The sequence below is a fragment of the Phodopus roborovskii genome, unplaced genomic scaffold (assembly GCF_943737965.1).
Source record: "Phodopus roborovskii unplaced genomic scaffold, PHOROB, whole genome shotgun sequence".
In the NCBI taxonomy this organism is placed as follows: Eukaryota; Metazoa; Chordata; class Mammalia; order Rodentia; family Cricetidae; genus Phodopus; species Phodopus roborovskii.
In genome coordinates, this window is record NW_026126588.1 from 20,397,741 (window position 1) to 20,420,766 (window position 23,026).

The 23,026-nt window shown below is 48.2% G+C and overlaps 1 protein-coding gene across 1 annotated transcript in view; it reads right to left on the bottom strand.

The window, feature by feature from the left end:
- The window catches only part of Mgat4a (alpha-1,3-mannosyl-glycoprotein 4-beta-N-acetylglucosaminyltransferase A), a 77,966-nt gene that overhangs the window by 49,630 nt on the left and 5,310 nt on the right, over window positions 1-23,026 (bottom strand). The gene's annotated exons all lie outside the window — the stretch shown is intronic.

A 23,026-nucleotide genomic window follows, 5' to 3' on the forward strand; every position in this document is an offset into this window, starting at 1 on the left:
TCCCAGGTTTAAAGTTAACAAGACTGCCCAGCACACTCCCACACAGCACTGCCTCGTTGAGCACCCTAGGTAGGGATGGCTATTCCTTTACGCTCTTCTTGCTCGTTGGCGTCCACCTTCTCCTAATAGTCTTCTGCCCGCCTATTATCCACTCAGCGTCTCCCTGCCTCAGCTTCTGAGCAAAGCGCTGGAATTATAGGTGTGTGTGCCAACCCACGAGCAGCCTTCCCATGCTTTCCTCCTCTTGGAACTTTCCTCCCAACAGATGGCTGCTGTTACTGGAGTTCCGGGGTCTGAACTCAGGACTCTGTGCATCCTGGGCAAGTGCTCTACTACCACACGACAGCCCTAGCTCCATTGGGATGGTTGGCTTGCCAGCCCCTGATCACCAGACTAACGTCACTAATGTAGGGCTTTACAGAACCAATCAGAGGCTCCAGGCTGAAGGCCCCACCCTAACTAGGGGCAGGATACAGACACTCTGCTGCCTTACGGATCAGAACCCAGGAAAATATCAAAAGCCTAGGACTGAAAAAAGACACACAAATGAGCATCAGGCAGTGCCAGCCCCCGCTGCGAGCTACCCAAGAGACACAAGCCCATTTGTCAGGCTATCAGGGTGAGGTTTTGGCCACCATCACCTGTGCATCACTCCATTCTAGTCCCTTTACCTTCTTTCAGTAAAGTGCCCGCTTCATAATCTATGTGCAATAATAGTCTGTTCTCATAAAGACAGTCTCAGAATATGAATTTTCACTTGAGGAAGTATCCTTGAAGAATTCTCTCAAGATCAAGATGGCTGTAATAGACACCCTTTCTACACTTGCTATGTGCCATGAAAGCCAGGTGTTACAAACACACACAATTCTCTGGGAAGCAGGAGGCACGGAGTCCTTGGGACCCAAGGAACAACATAACGATCTCTCTGAGTTTCTCTTTACCTCCTCTGTTCCGGACAGGGACTAGAAAAGTCAGCAACTGGGGGGGGGGGCACCAGCAGGTGCACACAAATCAGCAACGAAAACCCACAGGGCTCGTGAGATAGCTTAGCAGTTACAGTTTGCCGCTTCCGCAGAAGACCAGAGTTCAGTTCCCAGCATCCATGTCGGGAGGCTACAACCACCTACAACACCAGCTCCAAGGAATTTGATATGGGTGTGATGGACAGACAGATAAAAAGGGAGGAGGAGGAAGAAGGGGGAGAGGAGGAGAGGGGGAGGGGAGGGGAGGGGAGGAGAGAGGAAGAGGGGAGGGGAGGGCAGGGGAGGAGAGGCGAAGGAGGAAAATGTTGGGCTTACTATACAGCCTAAGGACTATGGATGAAGCAACCATGCCATACAGAAAGCTTCAAGATAAATACTATTACACACACACACACACACACACACACACACACACACACACACACACACGCCTCAAGAAAAACCCTGATCCCACCCCCACCCGGTCAGCCACAGCCAAGGCTAAACCTCTTTCCAACTGTCACAAGGTCCTGGCCACATGAGCACAGGGACATGTGCATTTTAGACAACTGAGTGTCTAGGGCTTTACCCTACTCCAGCAGTCAGGTCCCCAATGAGGGTCAGCGGGGACCATCAGAAGTCAGGGAGTATCCAGAGGCCTTTTGGAGAAGAGCCCACCCATCGGCACACGGTCCCTCCCTGCTGGGAATCACACGCCTGCCTGTGGGGATCCCAGACTTCACACCCCCTCCCCCCTCCCCTCCCTGGCAATAAAGAGCCTGGGTGCAGCTCTCAGAAACTCCTCAGGTCTCACACGTCTGGGGCAGGAGCCTCACCTTACTGTTAGGTCTCAAATCTGGGACAATGGCTAAGCAAGGTGCTTATCAACATATCAAAGTAGACTCTGGCCACCAGGTTCTCCCAGCACCCTTCAGTCCCTTTCTGTTACAAGGTCCTCCTGGCTGGCACACCCCATTACCCCCGGCCCAGGACTAGGCTGAGCTGCCCTTCCCTACATAATCTAGTCATCTTGGCCTTTCTTACCCTTTGGCCCCTGGCTCCCCTGGCTCCCCCTCTCCCTCCATCCCTCCCATGGCCCAGCTCTGGACTCTGGCTGTTCCTCCCTCTTACCTACAATAACCTCCACCACACCTAGGGGCGGCCATGTCCTTTTTATGCCTCTCCTGCCGTCCTCTGCCTCTGGAATCGCTGCCATCCACTGACCCTGATGCTCTGGCACCTTCCTCCTCCACAGCGAAGCCACCACAAACCCTGAAAAGGTCTCCAGCTTGAAACTCGAGTGTTATCCCCGAGACCATGCCTTGCTACAACAAGACCAAACTACTTAGAATTCTCCAAACACACTGACCGGCTAGACCCTCCTGGCCAAACTGTGCCGCCTTCAGTTCTGCCGGGTCTGACCCCAGAAGCCATCCCAGCTGGGCCTGGTGACTGACTGTTGCTGGCGTTCCCTTGTGGGTGAGCGGGGCGGGGTCATGAGACTCCCCTCTGAGCATCCGGACACATTCCTCACAGAAGTAGGCAGCTGTGTCCCGATTTCACAAGGTCTTGGGGGAAACTGGCTAGAGGAGGCACAGGTGGGCACTTACCTACTCATTGGGGAAGCCGTCAGCCAGTGTGGCTGCTTTGACCTCACCCATGCTCTTCCCTACGTTACCCACCATACTGTAGGGAAGCCTAACACACTCACTGCTTCCCTTAGGCGGCCTTTGATAGGGCTGCACCTCCCTTCGTTAGGAGGAGGGTCATGTGTCGTTTATGTCTCCCCCAAGGAAGGCGCTTTACCAACGGCACCTACCCACCCTTAGTTCAGCCAGCTGTTCTCTTATTTCCTGAAATTCGGTCCAGGCCTTCCGGCGAATCATGGAATCTGGGGGTAGTCTCGGAGACTCCTGCTGACAGGAGCTCATAGTTGAATAGGGAAAGGGGCTAGGTCTAACGAGGTTGTAGGACCTTAGATACACAAGTAGCTAGACAGAGAGCAAGCAAAGGTCCTGAGAGCCTCACAGCCAGGCAGGAGAGAGCGAGCTGGATCAGCCAAGGGGAAAGGCTTCAGGAGCCAAGTCGAGAGGAAGCCGGGAGCAGCCTGAAGAGCTGAACTGTGGTAGGATTGAACAGGACACACCTAACCCCTCCAGCAGTGAGTTTAGTCAGCACAAGCAAAGAGTCCCAAATCCACTAGAGACCCACTCAATGCCCAAGGCTGTTGGGGGAGGGAGGGCAAATAATAATAACAACAATTAACAATTATAAACCAGTGCTTAGTGAAACCACACACATCAGTTTCCAGGTGCTGTGCAGGCGGGCCTTTCCGGAATTCTAGAACCCACTCTTCTCTGTACAGCAAGGACAACTTTAGTATTGCTTCACTCACCCCCAAAAGTCAGCACAGGCAGATCATTTTACATTCTTAAACTGTGAGGAAGTGATCAAGAGAGACATTGCTCGGGGTTAAAGCACTAACTTCCAGTGCACGAAGAGCCTAGGTTCGATCCCCAGTGCTAACAAAATAAACCAATCAACAAATTACAGCGCATTTGTCAAAGCAACATTATACAGCAGAATTATGATAATTTTATTAATAGAATACCATGCACCCAGTAAAATTCATAATGTGGGAAGTATTTGTGCCATTGTAAACAATAAAAGTAAGCTATGTAACGTATCAAGTATGATGGCAATTTTACTTTAAAGACGAAATGGGTCTGGCAAGATGGCTCACTGGGTAAAGGTGCTTACCACCAAGCCTGATGGCCTGAGTTCAATTCCCAAGACCCACCCGATGGAAGGAAAGAACCAACCCCTGCTGTTGTCCTCTGACTCTCTCAAACACACACACACACACACATGCATGAAAAATAAGTAAATATTTATTTAAAAAGAAAATACACAGTCTATGTACACAGCAGCTCTTGCACTTTTTTGACGTGTGGATTACATGTGTGTGTGGAGGCTAGAGAGAATACCAGGTACCTTCCTCTCTTGCCCTTCACCTTATAAAAACAGGGTCTCTCATCACATGCAGAGCTCGACACTGCTGCTAGACTGGCTGATCTCAAGCCCCTAGGAGACTCCTGGTCCCCCCCCCAACCCCCAGAGTTACACACCAGCTCTGCCATGCCCAGCTTTCCCCATAGGCAACCAGAGCTCATGTCTTCATGTTTATATAGCAAGACTTTACCCACTAAGTAATCACCCCAGCTTGTATCACACACACACACACACACCTGTGTATATATATACATACACACATATATATACACATACAACCTATATATACAGTGCTCATACTTTCCTTCTCAAAAAAATTAGTGAACCCCAAAGAACTTTAATGTGAATTATATCTATATTAGGAATTTAACGTTAAGATCTATCACAAATTAGCACAAATAAAACGTTATAAACGAAACAACCAGCAAATCTGGGCATGATGATACATGCCTGTAGTGTGTTAGCCTCTCACTCCCACACTTGGTGGGAGGCTAACACAGAAAGATTATGAGTTTGAGAGTAGCCTGAGCTACCCAGTGACAGATACCCTTCCTCAATAACACAACAAAACAAAAAGTACTAAAAAGAGTGGCTGGCTCCATCAACTCTTACTTATGCCTGGCCTCAGAAAACAGCCACACTCTCATAACTACTCCAGCTACTTTACAATAGTGAAATAAAGCAAACCACCTCTCCACGCTATAATAAACAATCTTATATCCATTAGTCTCCCAGCATTAGTATGAGATAATCTTATACTCATGAGCCCCCTGAATGCAGCTAGAGGTCCCGGTTCCTTCTACATTACATTTTGAGAGCCACTAGTCCAGAAAACTGAAAGGCAAAATACCACAACTGACGTAGCTTCCCTTGGCTGGCACTTTAAAATCCCCTATTAGGCAAGAGTGGCCAGTCCTCCTGTGTTTACGCGTGACTCCCTACTAAGGTTGAAGAGAACGAGGCGCAGGCGCTTTTATGCTGACATTCATCATCTAGTGGGTCCACAGATGGACAATTACTCCTATCTCCAACATCTAATTGGCAGTCTTTCTGAAGTAGCACCAAAAACTCAGTTAGCTAATGTTCTGTAATAACCCAATGTTCTCCATTTAGTCTGCTCTAATATGTCAGCCATGAATAATTTCCTTTCAGAGTTAAGAATACATCCAGCTCAGATTCCAGACAACCTCGAGCACAGCACAGGCCTAAACAGCTTTCCAACCTGGAAAAATTCGATTAGGAGAATGTTTTAGGAAATGGCTGCCAGCCAACTAAGCTGAAGAGAAAATAATGCCATTCCCAGTCCAAGGGACCCAACTGTCAACGTTAATACATAAACAAGACAGGCTGCTGGCCAACTTGGCAGAGGGGAGGTCCACACTCCAGCCCCTCTTTAAGGCTTGTTTTAAAATTAGGCCCTTATTTATAACGGCTAACGGCCGCTAACGGCCGTTCTCAACGTAAGAGCGGCAGCGGGCAAAAACACTGTGGAGCAGAGATTTCATGTGCAGGTTTTTCAGAGCTTGAGGAATCAATCCTGCTGCTGCACATCACAGCACCTGATTGGGGTGGGGAGGGCTGGCTCCAAGCAACTGCACTGCTGCTTAAGAGTCAAAAACAGCCATTTCAGTAACTCTGGAAATAAACCAGAGACAGTCTACAGACGGACAAGTATTTATTCATTAAAAAAAAAAAAAAGTCTGGATTTGGTTTCTAAAGAACAGCACAAAGTCTCTCTTCTTTCTTGCCAGGAGCATTTGCCCCTTCCCAGCTCCATCCCGTCAGAAGGTCATTAAGGGTGGGGCTGGACTCCCAAGCCAACTTCCCTGATCCCACAAAGGGCTCGCCTGCCCCTGGGTGCTGCCGGGGCACTCAGCAATCTGTAAGGCTGGGTAAACACTTGCTCGGCTACTGCTCCATTTGGAGTGTATAATGGACTGGCAGACTGGCCAGATACTCAAAGGAGTCCAGGGAGATGGCCTTGGCCCTGGGAGGCTTAAGATGTCCTTTACAAGTCCCAGGTTGGCCGGAGGCTATGAGCTTGCCCAGCAGAGCCCAGAGCCAGTTAGTTAAACCGCTCACACACACCTGGCCAACAGAGCCTGTGCACCCGCAGAGAAGAATTTAAAAAGCAGCCAGAGGAAAGCCATCAGGGGAAGAGGGAAAACAGCCCCAGAGATCTTACCGTACTAGACAACTGTCTCCCCAGTATGGAGCTGAACCTCATACTATGTGGACACCAGAGTGGGTAAAACGCCTCCAGGAAGGCATAAGCTTAACTAGAAGGGCAAACTGAAACCCAACTGCAGAGGAACCAGACACAGTGGGCCGAGGTTCAGTCCAATCGAGGTACTAAACTGAGCTAACAAAACGCAGCCATTACCAGCACCTACGGGGATATTTAACAGGAATCCTGGTTGCATCAATATAGAGAATAGTCAACAACATTCATTAGATTGGTAGAGAGAAGAAAAAAAGTGTGACCTTGGCCAGCAAGATGGCTCTGCTGGTGAAACACTTGCTGCCAAGCCTGATGACCTGAGTTCGATTCCTGAGTCTCACATGGTGGAAAGAAAGGCGTTCTCTGACCTTCACAGTCTTGCCATGGCATGTGCACACACCCCAAATGAAGAAACGTGAGAAAAATAAAATAAAAATCCAGTGTGAACTAACCTGGGGCTGGGGCAGTAAGAAGCAATCAATAGAAATGGTCCCGGACAAAGATTCAAAACAGCTGCTCTAAATATGCTGCAAAAACGAAACACAAGGCAAGCTGGCTCAAAGGAGAGGGTAAATGAAGAGAAAAATGGGGAAAAAAATGGAAAACTCACTACAGAGGGTCAACCACAGATTCCACACAGCAGAGCCAACGACAGGAATCAACAGGTAAAAACGAACCAGCCAACCTAAAGAACAGATGGAGAAACCGATCAAAGGAACTGAACAGCAACTCCCAATGTGAGCTAGCACCAACTGAGGCCAGAAGAGAAAGATGGAGAGGAGGGAGGGAGGGAGGGAGGGAGGGGGCAGTGGAGGACAGGTGGGCCGGACAGAGGGAACAGGCACATGTTCCTACAAGGTAGCAACTCAAGGGCATTTCCTTAACTTAATAAAAAGAAAATACATCTACAGGAGCCCTATGGTTGACCCCACATCTGCACTAAGGTCAGAACCATTTGACACTACACGGGAGGTCCTCCACAGTGTAATAAAAAGGGGGTGGGCTATAGATTGTGAAAGGAAGACAAGTTTTCTTTGCAGGTGCCCTGTTTATGTAGAAAATCCCAAATAAGACAGCAGCAAGATCTCCTGGAACTAATACACAATTTGGACAAGGCTGCTGGATTTAGGTGAACGTGTGTGTGTGTGTGTGTGTGTGTGTGAGTGTGTGTGTGTGTGTGTGAGTGTGTGTGTGTGTGAGTGTGTGTGTGTGTGAGTGTGTGTGTGTGTGAGTGTGTGTGTGTGTGAGTGTGTGTGTGTGTGTGTGTGTGTGTGTGTGTGTGTGTGTGTGTGTGTGTGTGTGTGTGTGTGTGTGTGTGTGTGTGTGTGTGAGTGTGAGTGTGTGTGTGTGTGTGTGTGTGTGTGTGTGTGTGTGTGTGTGTGTGTGTGTGTGTGTGTGAGTGTGAACTATACAGCCTTAGGGGAGCTGTGCGGCTGGGGAAGTTGTGCTCTTGTATAACAGCAACGAACAACCAGACTTTTAAAAAGATGGTATCGTTTATGTAAGCACAGAAATAGATGCAAACCTAACAGGTATGTATGGAAAACTTCAAAATTATGCTGAAACACAGCTGTAGATAATTGTATTTCATGGTATTAGTTCTTACCAACTTACTCTGTACAGAAATACTAGTAAAACCAAAAATGAGCTCTTTGTAACTATCTTTAAGATGCACATACGCACACACACACTCTCACACATTCACACATTCATGCGCGCGCGCGTGTGCGCACACACTCACACACACACACACACTCTAGGCTCAGATAACAGTGACTGCATGGTATATTGGACATCAGCAAACAGCATGATATAAACCCAACATTCATTGATGGTTTTTTTTTTTTTTGTTTGTTTGTTTGTTTAAATATACTACCAGAATACTGGGAACTTCCTAGGTCCATGTGAGGCAGTCCCTTGAATGACAAAAGACGCCTTTAGTTTTTAAATGATCTCAAATTAATTCACACCAGACCTCTGAGAACCAAAGCAGGGATTGTCCACTCTGGTCCCGCCTACTCATTCTAGTAAGGGTCCTCTCTGAGGACCTCCCTCCTGCCTTTGGTTTCCCAGCTTTCCTGACTTCGCTAAGACTTCCTGCCGCTTGGGCTCGCAGTGTAGAGAGTGCTGAGTACTACCTGTCATCTGCCACTTCAACCAACATGGGCCTGCCTTCTGGGGGGGGCGGGGTGCTTCTGAGTATCCCTGCTTCCAAATATCCCTTCCGCCTACCTCATTCTCCACCCACCACATTAGCCTGCTTTACCATCAGTGCCCACTCCGACCAGAGAGAACAACCCAGGCTCTTTAGCTCCTCGGCTGTTTCTGTGCCAGCCCCTCCCCCTCCCCATCTCCCCCCATCTCCGCAAGCAGGCTCTGTGACAAGGAGGACACCACCTGTCTTGCTTAGCTCTCCACCATCAGGACCCAGTGTCCCAGCACCTAGCGCTCTCTGTGTAAATGCTAGATAAGCAGGCGAACTACCCAAGCTGGGGTGGGGGGAAAGGAACGTCAAGGAAAACGCCTTACAAAGCACGGTGCGCTGTGCCGACAAACCATGAATGCCCTGTAAGTGACCTTTCCCCAAGACCTGAGCCGTTATCACAGTAGTTTCGATTACATGCACTGTTCAGTAGCCACAAAGGTGACAGCATCAGCCGAGGCACAGCTCACCCAAAGGTGGGTGACAGAACTTGACTTTCAACCCTACTTTCACATAAGGAAAGCCTGGCTACCTTGATCCCATCAGGGCGGAGGGAGCAAAGTTCATTTTCCTTGAGAAAACCGCATGATGCTCAAGGCAGCCTGACCTCATGCTCCCACCAGGGGAAACACTCCCCTGGCATGAGCTCTCGGGCAGGAGGGAAGCCCTCTCCAGCCCTCGCCTCAAGTTTGCATGTTCACAAGCTGGAACCTGTGCTGCCTGGAGTTTCGAACTCAGAACCCTGACTGGCCCAGTGCAGTGAGGTGGCTTCTCTTGAGCGATACTGATCTCTGGAACAGTTAACAAAACTGTCTCGTTTTGGTACTCTCTTGTCCAAACAAATCAATTCCTCCAACTCAACCCCTGGGGACATATGTAGAATGCAGTCAAATTCTTGATCAAAGCAACACACAAGTAGCCACATCCTGCTTCTGGTAAGAGTCCTTGTCCTCTGAAGCCACAGGGACCAACTATCTCCCTGAGTTCTTGTCTTGCAAGATCTCAATCATGAACCCATGATCCCCCCATAAACTCTGCTAACAGCACTCAAAGGCTTTTCTAGCCCTAAGTGTTTAACTCTTTCACACCAGTCCCCCAAACTAGCCCAAGGGCCTGAGAATCACAGAAATGATTTATCGAAGCAATGGCCCCATAGCTCAAGGCCAACTTAGTTTAACTCTCTTCCTGTTGCTTCAATTAAAAAAAAAAAAATTAACAAAAGCAACTTAAAGGAGAAAGGGTTTATTCTGGTTCAAGGTTCAAGGATGCAATTCAACAGCAGGAGCAGGAAGCAAACAGCAGGAAATGCAGGCTGCTTCTGAGCTCCCTTCCTCCACTGACACAACCCACCCCACCTGGCACCCCAGCCAGGGAACTGTGCTGCCCACAGTGGATGGTTCTTCCTGCCTCGGTTAACACCATTGAGACGAATCCCCCCCCACACACACACACACAGGAATGCCTAGGGGTCCATCTCCTGGGGAACTCTGGAGTCTTCAGGTTGACAACACTAGTCATCACAGAATAGCTCCAGCTTACCCCACCCCCCAGGACAGTGGTTAATAACATCCCTTTACTCTCCAGTACCCTGATAATAAATGATATATGATGGCCCACTGTAGAGGAAATAATATCCACTAAAAGTCATGAGGTCATGAGGTGAACGGCATGAACTTAACAAAAGTCCACTAACAACACTACACGCCAGACACAGCTAAGTGTATGTAAACTTTGGAAATGGCAAATGCCACACGGGTGTTGAGTAGACATACAAAAAGAACGGTACGGGGCCTTAAGTGTCACACACAGACAGAAAGCCCAGGCACGCTCTCTATGACTTAGTATAAACAGTAAACTGTATGTGAGAAGTTCGAGATGCCACACATTTCATGACATTTCTGACACTCAACATGAGCCCCTCTGATAAACTGGTCAAAGTTACAGATTCTCCATGGCCTTTCAGGGTTCTGTACTGCCTGGGTTTACCTTCACCAAATCAGCAACAGACCAGCTCGTAGGCCAAGTCCACGGCATCTCCCCCAGGGTGAGAGACCAAAGGTGCTTTGCTGGGCAAGGCGGACAATGGGCTTTGCCGTAAGAGCAAACTTACAAGATTAGTGAGGTTTTCTACATTCGACAAGCAGATCCCTGGAGTTTGCTGGCCAGTCAGCACAAGTGATGGGCTAGAGGTTTCACGAGAGACCCTGTCTCAAGTAAGAAGGTGGAGGCCAGAGAGCCGGCTCAGCAGCTGGAAGCACCGACTGTTCTTCTAGAGGACCCAAGTTCAGTCCCCGGGGCAGGTCAGGCGGTTCATGACCGCCAGGCACTCCAGCTCTAGGGGATCCAGTGGCCTCTTCCGGCTCCCATGGGCACTGCACTTGACTTCAACAAGAATGCAAAAATGTTTGCATCTACCCACAGGAACACACACACACACACACACACACACACACACACACCTAGGCATGCTGATGAGAAAAACAGGTTTGAGGTCTACCTGTTCTATTAAAGAGGAAAATTCAAACTATGAGGAGTCATGAAAAACATGAACTCTTACACACAAACCTGAAGCTCTCCAGATTAACCTCCTCCAACTGAAAGGGCGTCACGAAAGTAAAGGTTAGGACAATCCCCGGAACATGCAACTTTTCTTCGCATACAAATATTCTTAGGGGCGGGAGCTGGGGGAAAGTTACACTGTGAAACAGCAACCAAGAAGGTGGCAGAACCGTCTTTACCCAGAGGCATGCCAGTACGGAGCGAGTTCAGGTGACGGCTGGCCACTTGCAGCTTGCCACTCTGTGGGGAAGAAGAAAACGAGCTGGCAACGCCTTGTGTCCCACCTGGCTTCTCCAGGCCTCCAAGTCACACATTCCAGGCTGCCTGTAACTCCTCAGTCGCCTGGCAGCTCGTCACTGAGCTGGGGCTCATCAGTGACGCAGAACAAGCCTTCAGGGTGAGACAGCCCCATCTTAAACAAGGGGGAGCATGGGAAACTGTGGCTGGTTACACAGAACCCTGTCACGGACCCCTCGGGAGAACAACCCTGCTGCCCATGGCTCAGTCTCATGATCTGTCAGATAATTCCCACAGAGGGGCAAGGGCTCGCTCTCCCAGTACACCCGAGCCCACGCCCCCTGCGAGGGAACAGGGTCAGTACGCTCAGGTGCTTTCAGGGACACCTGGGCAGATGTTAAAGAGCCACAGCAAACAGCCTAAGACGACCATCAGCGGCCAAGCTGCTCTGCTAAATGTGAGCAAGAGGATTACCCGTGCACCTGGGTACTTCTCTCCTCTAATGGGCATATAAAAGCATAAGCTTGTGAATATAGACACGAACGTGGATCTATTTGTGGGCATCAACAACGGGAAGAACAGGACACTGCAAGCCCAGTGCTGGAATGAAGAAACATAAGGACTGGTGCAGAGGTCCACTAAACTAGGCTTACAAAAGAACGCCCTTGGGTGCGATCCAGTTCGCGTGGAGCGTCTGCCTTCGCACGAGCCAGGACCTGGCTTGATTCCCAACACCACAAAACCCTGGTGTAGAGGCATACACCTGTGATCCCAGCCTCAAGCGCTGCAAGCTGCAGGACCTAAGTGCAAAGGTCATCCCTTGGTTACACAACAAGCCTCAGGCCAGCCTGGGCTACGTAAGAGCCTGTCTTAAAGAAAGAGAGTCTATCAGTGTCTGTCTAGCCTACGGCGGTGAAGACCCCTCATCTCCGCAGAGAATTCTGGGAAGCTTCCTAATGAGAAGATTCTCACAGAAACAGTGCTGAGGCCACAGTGTCTGTTAGGTCAAGGGAGGGGTGGCTGGAGGAGAAAGAAGCTGTTTCCAAGGGAAAACCAGCACGGGCCGGGCGGCGGTGGCGCCTTTAATCCCAGCACTCGGGAGGCAGAGGCAGGTGGATCTCTGTGGGTTTGAAGCCAGCCCTGTCGACAGAGCGAGTTCCAGGACAGCCAGGGCTACACAGAGAAACCCTGTGTGTGTGTGGGGGGGGGAGCAGATGCCCAGCAAGAGAAAAGCAAAGCGCTGGCGTCAGCTTCTGTCTTAGGATTTTTACTGCTTCGAAGAGACCCCCCCCTCCACGACCATGGCAACAACACTTATAAGGAAAACATTAATCGGGGTGGCCACTTCCAGTTTCAGAGGTCCAGTCTATTATCATCATGGCGGGGAGCAGGCAGACACGGTGCTGGGACAGGCAACGGGAAGTCTACTGTCACTCTGAGGGAAGCTTGAGCGAGAGAGTCCTCAAAGCCCACCCCCACAGTGACACGCTTCCTCCAACAAGGCCACACCTCCTAACAGTGCCTGCCACTCCCTTTGGGAACCATTTTCTTTCAGATCACCACAGCTATGGCAAGTACCTGAGACAATTAACGTACAAAAAGGAAAGGTTTATTTGGGCTCAGTTTTCAAGGTTTCTCTGTCCAAATTGGCTAGGGTCTTATGGTCCTTTGGAGCATACCCCCAATGTCTCTCCCTAGACTCTATCCTGAAAGTGTCCTCTACCCATCAAGCCGTGAACACTCGGGTCTTCAAGGACTTTTAAGCGCCAAACTACAGTACAACCCAACCTGACAGGTGAAAATTACTCAAGAGAGGGTACTAAATGAATCTCTGCCTCCAAAACACTCCCACGGTGCATCCCCAACCCTGCTGGGCAGGGCATGGTGATCTCAGAGACATTCCCCTTTTGTTACCTGCCTATTATCCCCCAAAAGGTATAAAAATAACAGTTACAGTTAGGACCTTAGGAAGGTTCAGAAACAAAAGAAGGGGCTGCAGAGATGACTCAGTGGTTAAGAGCATTCACTGTTCTTCCAGAGGACCCAGGTTCAATTCCCACCACTCACATGGCAGCTCAAAACTGTCTGTGACTCCTGTCCTGGAACGAGATGCAAACATGTGTGTGCGCGCACGCACACGCACACACCCCCACCCCTGAGTCAAGAGACTGTACATTTTACAGGAAGTAAAATGTAGGCCAGATCAGATAATGACTCCTGCAGGCACAAAATCCTCAAGGCCATCAGACCTCTCCCTACACTGCCATCACACCTGCTCTCAGCTCAGGGAAGCTGCTGCTCCCTGTGACCTCCCGTCTACCCACGTCACTTCCTACTCTCAATTAGTCTTTGTGTGCTTGTGTAGCTGGTCCCCTGCTGCACGGGGTCATACTTGCCGGGTCAGTCTTCTGCTATGTGGACAGACTCTGGTTCGATCCAGCATCTCCATATGGTAGAAAGCCTTCCCTCTTATCTCTGTCTCTACCCAGAACAACTCAGAGGCCACGTCTAGTAAGGCGGCTTTCCAGACGCATGGGGAGGAGCTGTGTGCACCCACATCTATCGCAGCCATCAGCCACACGCCTATGCACGTGTGGGTGAGCAGCTGCCTCCCACACTCGTCCTTCGGTCCTGCCTCTCGGCTTCCATTCAGGGTTAGGGTCTGTGTGTCTTTCCTGTGCGCCTTCTCACTCAGTGTAAGAGCAGACAGACAGCATTCTGCAAACATGGGAAAGGCAGGCAGGAACGCTAAATACAGACTGCATTAAGAAATAATGTGTGGTGGCGCACGCCTTTAATCTCAGCACGGGGGTAGCAGAGGCAGCAGGATCTCAGTGAGTTCGAGGCCAGCCTGGTCTACAGAGCGAGTTCCAGGACAGCCAGGACTGTTACAGAGAAACCCTGTCTTGAAAAACAATTTAAAAAGAAGGGAAGGGAAGGGAAGGGAAGGAACCAACAAAACCCAAGACCTGATTCCTTCTGAGGGCAATGAAAAACCTTCGGCAATGTCCAGGTACGATGTCCAGGCATGTCACCAAACACAGGGAAAGCCACACTTGCCTTGTGCTGATACAATGCACCTGGCTGTCCCTGTGGGAGTCTGGCCAAAACTTTATTTCCTCTGCCTAACCAGGAAAAGTCCTCCGACAAGGGCAAAGACAGGCCCAGTCACAAAAACTGCCCAAGTCTAGGCCGAAGTGTCCAGTTTCAGGGTTAACTTTATGGTCTGGAAAACTGTGCTCTAGGGTCAGTTTGATGGCTCAGTGGGGCCAACAAACCTACCAGCCAACCTGAGTTCAGTCTGCAGAACCCACATGCAGGAAGAGGAGCTGTCTCCAGCAAGATGCACGTGCAGCCTACACACACACACACACACACACACACACACACACACACACACTTGCACATACATAAAGATATATACACACACACATGCATAGAGACACACAGGATAACACTTTAATTAGGGGGCTACAAAGATGGCTGACGTTCAGATTTCTTGCCACTATTTATATTTTTGGTTGTGAGCCTAGCCTTTAACGGCTGAGCCAAACTCTCCAGCCAGATCACTTGCCACCCTTACTTACGGAGTCTCAGAGTTCCGTCCCCAGGGACAATACTGGGCAACACATCTGCCTGTAACTCCAGCTCCGGGGAGGTCTGACATTCTCTTGTGTCCGCCGAAGACACTGCACTCACATGATACTCTTATACACAGACACGTGAACACATACACATAAAGTAAGCCTTAAAACAAAAAAAAACTTTGTTTTTGTTTACAAATAAGTGGGATAGCTTTGATATTCACAACGGGTTGATATTCACAGCCTGTCCCCTAACACTTGCCACTACGAGGCTGACAGTTTTCTCCTGGGCCTGATGGAGTTTGCAAGAGAAAACTTAGGTTACTGGCAGCTAGATTCCCCCTAGGTCAAACAGCCCACACGGACCTCAGAAACTACTTTTATCAGAGGAAACACACACAATTTGATTACTCCAGAGCTGGATGCATGCTCCAGGACACTGCTGTGAACAATAAAGCCTGCAGCCAGCAGCATGGGAGAGGACCCGAGAGAAACATTGTATGGCAGGAAGGTATGGGCAGAGCTACAATGTTGTCTCCTAGAGGACGTTACAGAAGGGCGGGACACCACCTTAGTAACAGAGGCAGCCAAGCAGGTCAGCAGCTCCTTGAAGGTGGGAAAACCAGCACCCAAAACCGCTAAAATACATTCATCTAAAATGTCCAGTGGCCATGAAAAATAAATAAAAAGGAAAAAAAATGAGGTATACAAAGAAACAGGAAAGGCCCACACATCTGAAAAAAAGCAAGCAAGAGAAACTGCCTGTGGCGTAACCAGACCAGAGGTTGCGGGTTTGCTCTGACTTAGGGAAATTAAGGGGACTGGAGAGATGTCTCAGCAGTTAGGGGCACTGACTGCTCTTCCAAAGGCCTGAGCTTTCCTTCCCAGCACCCACATGGCAGCTCACAACCACCTTACTGGAGCTCCGGGAAATCCAACACTCTCTTCTGACCTGCAGGACTCCAGCTAAGCATGTGGCACACAGACTATACATGCAGCCAAAACATCCATAAACATACAATACATGTGACGGCATGGTGAACATCTTTAATCCCAACACCCAGGAGGCAGGGGCAGCCAGAACTTGAGTTCAAGAGTTCAAGGCTAGTGTGTTCTACGTGGGGAGTTCCAGGTCAGCCAGAGCTACAAAGTAAGAACTTATCTCTGATTACAGCAACAACGCTGCAGTAAAGATTAAATCCCAATAGAAAGTGAGAAATTTAAGACCAAAACTAAAACTGAAAATACAAGTTTAATATAAAAGAAAGAAAGGAAGGAAGGAAGAAAGGAAGGAAGGAAGGACGGAAGGAAGGAAGAAAGAAAGAAAGAAAATCACTAGAGAGCCCCCATTCCCACATTGGGCCGTTTTATGTACCGACTTGGCTGGGTGAAGGAATGCCCAGGAAGCTGAGGAAACGTTCTTTCTGGTGTCCATCTGTTTCTGGAAGAAGGTTGGCATGTAAACTGGAGGCTGAGAAGACAGCATCCTGACCGATGTGGTCAGACACTGTCCAATCTGCTGCTCTCTTTGGGTGGAGAAGCAAAATGGGTAAAGGAAGGACAAACCGCTTCTTCCTGAGCAAGAATATCCCGCCTCTGGGTTGTGATCCTTGTTCTTGAGCCTTCAGACCTGGGCAGGGATGGGAGCTTACACACCTTCAGCTCACCTGACCCCGTGACTTGCTGGTGTCTCGTGGGACTTCCTGTCCTAATCCCAGGAGCCAATTCTTATAATAAACCACCCTAGGCTACAGTTTGGATCTTGACTATCCCCTGAAGGTCTACACAGTAAAACCTGTCCCCAGCCTGTGGCACCATTGGGAACTGGTGGGCCCTTAGGAGGTAGCGCCTGAGGGAGAACACTCGGCCATTGCCCCTTGCTGTCTTTGTTTATTTAGGGTTATTTAGGGGTTTTGTTTGCTGCTTTTGATTTTTTGAGACAGTCTTGCTGTGCAGTCCAGTCGGGCCTTGAACTCACAGGGATCCTCCTGCCTCAGCTTCTCCAAGGCTGGGACTATGGGAACGCAGTATGATGCTCCTGTCTGTTTCCTGTCTACAATGAGGTGATCAGGCCACCTTTACACTCCCCACCGAGATGACATACAGTTCCACCACATGGGCAACAGGGCAAAACTGGCCATGAACCCCAAACTCTGAAACCATGAATTATTATAGCTCACTTGCTCAAAGACAGAAAGCTGGCTTTGAGCATCTCATATGTAAAATAAAAGGGGGAAAATTCACTCGAGTGTTCCAGGATGGGGGTGTGTACATATATGTACATTTACCACATATACAGTTTCTATAGAGAGAGAAGCCCCATACAGCAGCAGACATGAGCTGGCAGGGTAAAGAATTGGCCGGGCGGCGGGCGGTGCATGCCTTTAATCCCAGCACTCAGCTCCTGAGGGGAGGGGAGGAAACAGAGACGGGCGGATCTCTGGGAGTTCGAGGGCAGCCTGAGTCTACAAAGTGAGCTCCAGTAGTACAGCCAGAGCTACACAGAGAACCCTGCCTCGGAAAACCAAAATACTAATAACAACAGTAATAATTAACAAAAGGTAAGCAAGATCAGGAGAAGCTACGTAAGCTGAAGAGTGATCAGAAGGCAGGAAGGGGCCCTGCAGCATGTGGAATGCACGAGACAGGGAGAAAAAGGGGGGAAATACTTCACCATATCAAAGCTGGGTGCTTACTAAAATCACTGAAAAACGAGGCACCAGGGAGCTCAAACAAACAAACAAACAAAAAACCTCCAATCGGGTTAAATACAAACTCCAATCTATACCATGTGAAAATGGCATTAAAAAAAAAAAAAAAAAACAGCTAGTTAAAGGACACATCACCTCGAGGGCATCCAATAGCCAGCTTCCTCGGCTGGGATAAGGAGACAAAAGGTATTCAAAACAACCCAAAAAGCCAGGGGCTGGAGAGATGGCTCCCCGATTAAGAGCATTTGCTGCTCTTGCTAAGGACTGGCATTTGGTTCCCTGCACCAACACAGCAGCTCTCCAATGTATGTGACTCAATTTCAGAGACTGACTGACACCCCCTCTTCTGGCCTCAGGCACCAGACCAGCACATGGTACACATACGTGAATTCAGGCAAACACTCATACACACACATAAAATGAAAATAAATAAATAAGCAAAGTGCGTATGCTCTTGCGAAGGACTTAAATTCAGTTCCCAGCACCCAGGACAGGCTGTTCACAACCATCTGCAACTCCAGTTCCAGGGACCTGATGCCCCCTTCCAGCTTCTGTGGGCACCCACACTTGAGGACACAACCCCACACATACACACACACACACATACACTTGTTAACTTTAAAATACACACACACACATATGTATATATACATACACACACACACACACACACACACACACACACACACACAGTTTAAAAGTGAAAGTCAAGTAAAAATACTCCAACATAAACAAAAACCAAATCCATTACTTGCCGACCCACCTTGCAAGAAATGGCAAAGGGTATCATCCAGTCTGACAAAGGTGACCTCAAAAGATGACTCAACCCACAAGGAGCACTAGCAATTATGCAACTATACTAGACTATAAATCTATTTTCTTCTCTCTTTTATTAACTAGTTTCAATGTAAGTATATAAAAACAATAGACAGACATAATGTGTTGCTGAGTCTATAAGATTGGGAAAACCGTGAATAACTGCCAGTAACAGCACAAGTGGTAATAAAACTTCCACGGGCCAAGGAAGTAAAGACAGACGGTAAAAACATAATTACAACAAAACATAATGGCAGACGTGAGGTCATAATTACAGCACAGCACATTGTTGGGTTTGGAAAATTAACAGATGTAAATATGTGTAACAGTAAGGAAACAGGAGCCAAGGTGTGGCATTTCCTAATTTTAATTGTGCACATGTGAGTGCATGTCAGGCAGGGGAAGGGCACGTGTGTGGGGGGTCAGAGGACAACTGTGTGGAGTTGACCCCCCCCCTTTATCCGGGTTCCAGAGATTGAATTCAGCCCACCAGGCTTGTGTGGCAAGGCCTTTTTTACACCATCTGAGAGGTCAAGGAGTAACATTTCTATATGGGATTAGAGCTAAGATAATTACGTCTAAAGCTGATCCTGACAAGCTAAAAAAAATTAAAAATAGAATCATAATTATAAATGCTACATTAGATTTTCATTTATAGCCACGCAGTGACGACACAGAGCCACGGTGACACAGAGAAAAACCAACTTGGGAAAAGAAGACATGAAATACGAAAAACACAAAAAATAGAATAAATCTAACAACATCAACAACAACATTAGACATGAATGGATCAACAAATCAATTATGAAGTGACTGAAATAAATGAAAAAAAAAAAAATCTAACCACATGATGCCTCCAGGAGACCTACTGTAGCTTCAAGGCACACCCAGATAACAGAACAATGGAATGGAGACTAGGAGGCTGTGAGAATTGAACCTCTGAGCCCGAGGTCAGCCTGGTCTACAGAGCAAGTTCTAGGACAGCCAGAGCTTCACAGAGAAACCCCACCTTGAAAATAAATAAAAGAATGTATTCAGCCACTTTGACAGGGGACTTTCTTAAATGAGTGAATAGGGTTCCTACATGACCCAGCCACTTCTGCTTTTCCACAGATCCCCAAAAGAAATGAAAGCACAAAACAAGTTCCTGAGCACTTCCAGCGTATTTTATTACCAAGAGCCAAAAGGTACAGGCAACCCAAACATCCATCAGTGGGAAACCACAAACTCGGTACATTCACATAAACATCACTAGAGATTGGTAAGACAGCTCAGTGGGCCAAGTGCTTGTTCTGAAAGCCTGGGGACCTGAGTTTGGAACCCCAAACCCCACATAAAATCCAGGCATTGTAACAGTGCCTACAACACCAGCATTGGGGGTGAATAGACAAATGGGTCCTTGAGACTTGCTGGCCAGTCAAGCCAAAAAAAACAGGGTCCGTGAAGGACCCTGACTCAAAAAACACGGTAGAGAGAACTGGCTTCATAGTCAAGACTTTTAGAGCATTACTGCACGCCCAGAGAGTCAGAATTACATTCCTAGCACCCATGTGAGGTGGCTCACAGCTACCTGTAAGTCCAGCTTCCAAGGAGCCAATGGCCTCTTCCATCCTCGACAGGCACTTACATGTGTGTGCACACGTACACACAGAGACACGTAAATAAAAGCAAATTTTTTAAAAAAAAGATGGAGGTTAATAGCTGAAGATACAGACATCAACCTCTGCCCCACACACACGCCTGTACACATTAAGTGTGCACACACACACACACACACACCATTCATCTGAAGAAAAAAAAAATATGAAGGGTTGATCTCAACCACAGCACAGTCAGACCTTGACAGCATGCTAACTTGAAAAAAGACGGTCACATTACACATTTCCATTATCCAGAAGTTCTGATAAAGGAACCCTGTGGGCAGGAAGTCGATCAGTGATGCCTAGCACAGGGAAGAGAGGTACAGTGAACACAGATAAAAGGTACACAACTCATGGCCTCGTGCATTTTGGGCAAATCACCACGCTACCCCAGCATATTAATGTGATGCACGTTTCTGTATGTAGACGCCCCCTCCCCTTAGAAAATGAATTGTTTTAAGTACTTTCAGTGCATGGACTGTTCAGTATCACCCAATTAGGCTGTTTTAAATGTTTCCACATTCATCCATTCTTGCTGAGCAGACAATGTATGTTAGGGTTGTGATAAGCATATGCCCGGAGTCAGGCGTGTGGACACGGTATCACCCCATGCAGGGGCGCATGAGGCTGAATTGGTTTTCCTGTTTCTGTACTGCGCTTGACCATGGAGAAAATCCAACAGCATCATCCTACTCACAACAGCATGCCACACACTGAGCCTTTCCAGTCCCATCCTCCCAATACCCACCTACAACTTTCCCAGCCTGACCAGCCATTCCAAGTAGCTGGAGTTCTCTCTCATTTTTATGCGGGAATCCAGTACATCCTGCTGAACAGGCTCCCTGCCCCGAATCCCAGCTTCCTCAACCTGTGCCAATTTCATGGGCTAGCCAGCTCTGATTCTTCCACACAAACTATACCAAACCAGCATCCCTTAAGATGTACCCCGTAGCCGGGCATTGGTGGCGCACACCTTTAAACCCAGCACTCGGGAGACAGAGGCAGGTGGATCTCTGTGAGTTCGAGACCAGCCTGTACACTGTGTTTTCCAATGCCAGCTAGAGCCAGCCTCAGAACCCCATGTGCCTGTTAAAAAATGAGCAGCTCCTAATTACAGACCATGCATGCTCTATTCTCTTTCAGAAGTCAGCCCTGCACCTGATAAGCCCCGCTTCCTGGCCTGGGGTTAATATTCTTCCTACTCTTTAGAGAACCATGTAGAAGCATGAGCCTCTGCCCTCACTCTCCTGGGAAGCAGACCTACAGCCACGAACATAAACCCCAACCAACTCTACTACAGAATGCATGGCCTTGACAAGTGTCTCGAGCACTCTGCCTTGATTTCTCCAACTACAGAAAATAGACTGCAACGTTCCTGAGGATGAGACTAACATATGAAGCAGGACAAGCACGATTATAGGATCTATCTCCTCTAGCTGACAATTCCATAATTTGTTGACATTCACCTTTCCTGCCAGTCCCTGCTCAAAGGCATGAAGATGCTTCTCTCTAGGCACAGGACAGATATACACGTAAGGGACCATACATGCCGAAGTATGTAAGGGCATACCTTCCTTCACCAAGAGTGAAGGGGAAAAAATATGCTTTAGTTAGTCTAGTAGAGTTAAAGATTTCAGAAATCACACTTTCAAAATAAAAACCAGAGCACATGGTTCCTGGAAACACTAGATGCAGTATGTGGGATCTGGTCTGCCCTGGGAAATCCAGGCTGTCTCACTGACTGAACTCTCTAGAAAGAAGCCAACACCAACAGTCAGAATGGTTACATCAGCAATAGCCGTCAACATAGGGGGTATTACACAAAGCAAACAAGGCCTGAGCAGACCCTGCGCCTGAACAAAACTCAGAACAGCACGGGCGGGGAAGACTACAGAGCCCTTCAGAGGGCAACAGTCAGGAGAACTGGCTGCACACAGCTCCGCACGCCCAAGGCACCCTTCCCGCCCTCCATGTAAAAATAATCATGTCAGCATAACTGACGGCGCTTTGGGGAAGAAAAAAAAAACAAAACCCACTAGTAATGCCACTAATGCCTTTACCTAAGAAATGAGATCAAAAGCAGAGACTCAAAAACAAGACGGGGGAGGAGCTGAGTTTCTGTGTTACTCAACCTCTCTGAACGTGTAAGTTTCCTGATAAGAAAGCAAAGCCCTGAGTGCTTTCGTTATGGTCAGTTTCCTTAAGTGAATCATTTGTTTTATTTATGTCAAAACAGTCATCGCTTTGACTCAAGAGCCTTCCTAATCAAGTCCTCTCATCAGGTGCAGTCAAAAACCAAAAGGAAGCAAGCCAGAGAGGCAGCTCAGGGCGTGAGGGTGCTTGCCCTCAAACCTAATGACCTGAGTTCAACACCCAGGACCCATGGCAGAAGCAGGGAACTAACTCCCGAAAGCTGTCCTCTGACACCCAAATGATAGCAAGACAGCACACACACAAAGTAACTAACTAAATAATAAAATGTATGTCGCTAAGCAGAGACCTAAAAAGTGTACCCAAAGAACTTTCCCTTTCAGCAAATGCTTCACCTACATCTCCCCAGAGGCCGCTAAAGTAGAACCCAACTCAGAGAAAAACAAAAAGTAGGAAAAGAATCAGACTCGCCCACAGCATGAAGCATGTGCGTTTCGTGTCCATCTACTCACAAACATAGCTACAAGTCAGATGTGTATAAATGTGTATATGCATAGAGAGTTATGTATCGCTAACACAGGTATATAGATACAGCAGAAAAAATATTAGTCATAAAACAATCTTCTCAACTGTCTTCACAGGCCAGTAAGAATGTCAACAGAAGCCTTCAAATACCCCAGGTGATAAAGACAATAAATACGAAATCACCTCAACACTTCCAATCTTCCTACTATCAAAATCTCTTAAATCAATAACAAAAAAAAAAACCAGCCAGGCGTTGGTGACACACGCCTTCAATTCCAGTTCTCGGGAGGCAGAGGCAGATCTCCATAAGTTCGAGGCCAGCCTGGTCTACAGAGTAAGTTCCAGGATAGCCACAGCAGTTACACAGAGAAACCCTGTCTTGCAAAACTAAAAACAGCAAAGAAA